Genomic DNA, 5,557 nt, shown 5'->3' on the forward strand with positions numbered 1-5,557 from the left:
GAGCGTGAGAGTCACTGAAACTCGCACGTCTATTGATAGTTTCATGCAAAGGAGGGCGACCTCGTGTATAATAATCGCCTGACATTGGCACAGTGACTGACAAACGGCGGGTGCACCGCGACGGGTGCACGTTTTTCCCCGAGTCGATAGTCGATGCACGGATACAAGACCGTCGTCCTCGGGAACGCTTCTTCCTCGTCCGCGCCTACGTTGATTTATCGCGATCCGATGCAGTTTCGCCTAAACGGCTGATGCAGCAGCTCGGCTGCGCGCAGCCTGTAATTCCTTCGCGCCTTTCGAATTCGCAAACTCGCCGAACTTAAAAATCACCGACTCTCCGCTTCCAGATAGCGCGCAGCGCTCGATCCTCCGCTATCGTTGCGAATCTTCGGATTCGATAGTGCGAAGCAAAAGCAAATTCTGAGATCCTTTGCGCCGAAGATAGCTGGAACCGTCAAGTTCGAATTACGGAATCTGCTAGCAATAGGGCGCATCTCTCCCTCTGCCCCCGTCGAAACGGCGAACACTTTTCCAGCGAGTGTTCCTCGCGGAAAGTTCCACGACCTCTTTCCCGGTTATCGTCGTCATTGATAAATTATCGGCGGCGAATTAGCGCGGATTATTCCAGTGAACGATCGCCGCAGCTGCTTTGCTCTCGCCGCGCTGGTTCGGGACCAGCTCGGAGGAACCAGCGTCGCGTTTTTGCGGGATCGCAGGATCGCTCAGCCGATTGGCGCGGATTCTTCACCGCACGATCGGAAGCGGCTCTATTTTGCACTCGCGATATACTCTCGGTAGTTTTCCATTAACATTACTATCTGCGGCGGATTTCGTTTAGCGGCCTTATCGCGGCGAAACGTCGCCGTCGCGCGCGGGGCCTAGGATAGTTCAATCTTTGTTGCGATCGTCGCGTCGCGGCGCTCTTCCGCGCGGACGATTTCGTGGATCGCGGTCGGGAAAACGAAGCCGGAAGTCGGAGAATGAATATATCGTCGGGGCGATGCAGGCGGTCGAACGGATTCGACCGCGGAGCGGAAACTAGAATGACCGAAATCCTTGCGAAAATCCGATCGAGAGCGGTTTATCGCGGCGCATCGAAGCGTACTTTCGAGTTTCGATTATTTTTACGTGAAACGCAGATAACAGGGATGCGTCAGAAATGAAATTCGTGCAAACACGAGAAGACGGAGATAACGCGATAAGCTCGTCGCTTAATCGTTATGCCACTGCTGCGGAAAACGCTGCAAGTCGCGCGCCGCTGTTTTCTTAATAGATTTCGTTTTATCGGCCGGGATGATTGTTCGTCGAGCCCGCGTTTTCGACGCGGATAGGTGTTGAAAATTCCTGAACAAGGCAGCACAGCACGGGAAAACATGTTGATCGACACGTGCCGCACGTGAACGATAGCGATACACACGTGATACACACGCTATCGCGACGCTTGTAATCTCAACGATGATACCATGATTTGCGGCCGGTTTCTGTTGACCGTTGCGTACACGCAGGCATCCGCGTAACTATTGTTTAGTGCAAACAACGTTTGTTTTACGACGGGAACAATCGGGTTGCAAGTATCATCCGATGCGACGATGAATTGCATTTTAGAGAAATCTATGGGACACCTATGCGTATGCACTTGTCATCGTTTTGCACGCGTGTACGATATATCTGTCGATCATTTTATCGAAGATATTCTTGGCGTTGCGAATATTTTTTACCGAATTTCAAACCAGTTATCTTCTTTTTTGGCGACGATTTAGTCTGCAAGTTAGAGCCAACAATAATAAAATACCACGACAATCGGTGCTTGAAAATTCATGCTTTTGCACTTAAAATATTGCAAGCCATAATATGCAGCCGTGTCATATAAAAAACTCGATCATAATGGCCGGTTCAGTTTTTAAAAACAGAACTTTGTCGCGGGCACGGTAAGATTATTACCACGCAGCGATAAAACAGCCGAACTAAAAGCTATGTCGCTGAAACGAAATTTCTGTGTTGCAGTCCTACCGTAGTTCCTTAACCGTAGTTCTTCCGCCCACATTTTGGTAGTGGGCGCGAGAGATTCGTTAAATAATATTTGGCGCTTCTTATTGTGTTTCGGAACTCTTTTCGTTTATCAACAAAATATCTGTGCCTGTTACAGAAAAACATTTATTTACAAATTTTATTAATTCCGGTCGAGGCGAAAATTTTGATATCGAATATGCTTTTATATGCATTCTTAATGTAATCTATAGTATGAGAACCTTTTCCAAAAAGATATTACCTGGTAACAGAGGGGCTGGTTTTTCTTTCGGTACGTCATAGACGAACTGTGCGTTTCGGTGAACGGTATTTTCGCTTTCACCTGAAAATATAACCACGTAATAGACATTAACACCGTAAAACTTAAATTATATGAAAATAAAATAATCTTATCCATACCATGCCATAAAACAACTGGAGTATAACAATCAACATTGTTCGCTGTGCAAATGCAAAAGAGAATTGGTAACAAGAACGTATACTTTCCGAATGAAATCATTGTTGTGTTTACTGTGAGATAAAAAGTAGTAATTGATATTAATTTATCTATTTTATTATCCCACATGCTCCATTATCGACCGAAGACTTGCCCGTATACATAACTTGAAAAATGCTTGTTATCAATTATTACAATTGTTACTCCTATAGCCATATCTTGCATTGCAAACTGAGGCAAGGGTCATTTCTTTATTTTCATCTTCAATCAGCGCCAATATTTGTGACGGTGAAACGCTCAAACTAGTAAACGAACGGCATGGTAACTGCATAAGGTTATCCGTAAAATTGAACAGCGACGTCATTGATAAAATTGGTAACTGTAACCGTGCGAGTAACGCATCGATAACTTTCGACTACCAGTTTGAGCGTTTCGCCGTTACACGGAGCGGCACTGTCGATGCCGACAATATGGCGAAGCGGCAAGAATCATTTCTGATCAGTTTTATATCAAACACGTTTGAATCATTGTTATCAATAATTAAGAACAAAATCTTGAACAAAAGTTAAAAAAGAGCGCAAATTAAAGCTGGAGGATCGCACTCGTTGCAGTCTGCAGGTTGCAGTGGTTGGATATGTAGAAAAATCGAAAATAATGCAAAAGATAATTCGAAGAGAAATTATAAATATAATATAATGTAAATATAATTATTAAAATGAAATATAATTCCGTGGAAATTTCTAAACTCTTGAAAGCTTCAATTAAATTCAAAGGATTACGGTATATCGATCTGTTAAAAATATTATCATATGCATCGCTTCTTTAATACATAATATTAATTCTTCATAAGCATACTTACTTTCTCGCAGTTGTCATCAAATCTAATTTACCACTTCTTAAAGTAGACACTTCCAGCTTTCATTTAAGCACCGGTCATAACAGCCCATTGGGAACATAGCTTAAAATCCATTCGAACCTCCCTTTGGAAGAGGGATTCGCGGAATCGACAAAATATCTGTGTCTGTTATAGAAGTATTCTTTTATACGCGTTCTTAAATGCGTTCCCTAAAATACTACGATTAATAAATTCTAATGTAATCTTTCGATGCGTCGTAGACGAATTGCGCGTTTCGGTTTCGACCTGTCACGAGGATAAATCATTACAGTCACGAGGATTTCGAAAACATAATACGGCAACTCGAAGGGCAAACGTTAATTACGAGTCGCAATATTCACTTTCATACGCATTTATAAAATGCACTTAAGTCATACACAATGACAATACTGCAAGTCGGAGAAAATTCGCAGTTAAAACGTCTTCCAGTGTGAACACGCTTGACAAATTACTGTCCGAAAATATTATTGTACAACGAAACATGCGTCATCAGGGAACATTATTTACGACTGTATTTTTTGTGCCGAATCGCGGTCGTCCGTTGGCTTAATAACACGGCGCAGTTGTAATACGTCACGAGGATTACGAAAACATAATACGGTAACGGTGAGAGTTTAACTGCGTGTCGAATTATCTGCGTGCTTTTCTTTCTGTTCCAGAACTCTAACTCGTACTACTTTTAGCGAAAATTTTCGAAAATTTCCGGAAAAATTTTAAAAATTATATCAGGAGAATATGATATGCGAGGAGGTACACTTTTCGAACCTCTGGCCTGACGTTGACTCGAACTACTTTTTTCGAAAATTTTCGAAAATTTCCAGAAAAATTTTAAAAATTATATCAGGAGAATATGATACGCGAGGAGGTATACTTTTCGAACCTCTGGCCTGACGTTGACTCGAACTACTTTTTTCGAAAATTTTCGAAAATTTCCAGAAAAATTTTAAAAATTATATCAGGAGAATATGATACGCGAGGAGGTATACTTTTCGAACCTCTGGCCTGACGTTGACTCGTACTACTTTTTTCGAAAATTTTCGAAAATTTCCGGAAAAATTTTAAAAATTATATCAGGAGAATATGATATGCGAGGAGGTATACTTTTCGAACCTCTGGCCTGACGTTGACTCGTACTACTTTTTTCGAAAATTTTCGAAAATTTTCCCGTTTTTCGAGATTTCAGTAGTACAAATCAATAACAGGCGCCAGGCAAAATTTTCGAAATCTCCTCGCAAGGTGCAAAGTGGAGGAATGGATGCAAGAAAAGATTAAAAATATATTAAAAGAAGATGACGGGTAGGAGAGTGGGAGAAGAGAAGAGATTAAGAAAAGAGAGGAAATTAGGGTGGAAGGTGAGAGAAGAAGAAGGAGGGTGATTGTGGAAGAACAGGGATAGCGGAATGCAAATGGGGAAGAATGTGTGAGAGGGAACGATTAAAACTAACTACATTGAAAAGTCGTTTAGATTTAATTCAAAAATCTGTTGCTTTATTAGTATAAATTATTACAACGTGTGTATATAATAAGTGCAGTCAGACGTTATTCTTGCCGCTTTGCTATATTATCGGCGTACATAGCGCAGTTTTGCGGAACAGATGTGGCGCCATCCGTGGGGAAATGCTCAAGCTGCTAGTGAAACGTTATCGACCCGAAGCACGTGTTCGGAGATGTGGCGGCATCCGTGGCGAAACGCTCAAGCTGCTAGTGAAATGTTATCGACCCGATGCACGTGTTTGTAGATGTGGCGCCATCCGTGGCGAAACGCTCAAGCTGCTAGTGAAATGTTATCGACCCGATGCACGTGTTCGTCGATGTGGCGCCATCCGTGACGAAATGCTCAAGCTGCTAGTGAAATATTATCGACCCGAAGCACGTGTTGTGGCGGTTTGCTTGGTATTATGTTCTCTTAAACTGGATTCTCTGAGAACTGGGGACGATGGCTTTTCGGTAATGAAGGAAACAGTTAATTTGGCTAACTTGTAACGTGTTTTATTTAACTTTATGCGTACGTCTTTTGACTGTTTGTACGTCTATACTCTTGGGAGGTTTACATTAGACTGTACGTCTTTACTCCTGGGAGGTTACTATTAGACTGTAAGAGAGTCCAGTGGTTTGCGTAGCAACAGCTAGTTACTAAGTTGTAGGTGGCGCTGTGTGCCGCTTGTACGGGCGTACGCCACAGTCTTCGTAGATGTGGC

The 5,557-nt window shown here is 42.5% G+C and overlaps 1 long non-coding RNA gene across 1 annotated transcript; it reads right to left on the reverse strand.

Annotated features, from left to right (window-relative positions):
- Positions 1–1,633: 1,633 nt before the first annotated feature.
- LOC143258759 (uncharacterized) lies at positions 1,634–2,664 on the reverse strand. Its single transcript, XR_013032564.1, has 3 exons — positions 2,428–2,664; positions 2,270–2,350; positions 1,634–2,137 (listed from the first exon to the last, which is right to left on the reverse strand). It is a non-coding gene; the product is annotated as an uncharacterized LOC143258759 (long non-coding RNA).
- Positions 2,665–5,557: the final 2,893 nt, after the last annotated feature.

The sequence above is a fragment of the Megalopta genalis genome, chromosome 2 (assembly GCF_051020955.1).
Source record: "Megalopta genalis isolate 19385.01 chromosome 2, iyMegGena1_principal, whole genome shotgun sequence".
NCBI lineage: Eukaryota > Metazoa > Arthropoda > Insecta > Hymenoptera > Halictidae > Megalopta > Megalopta genalis.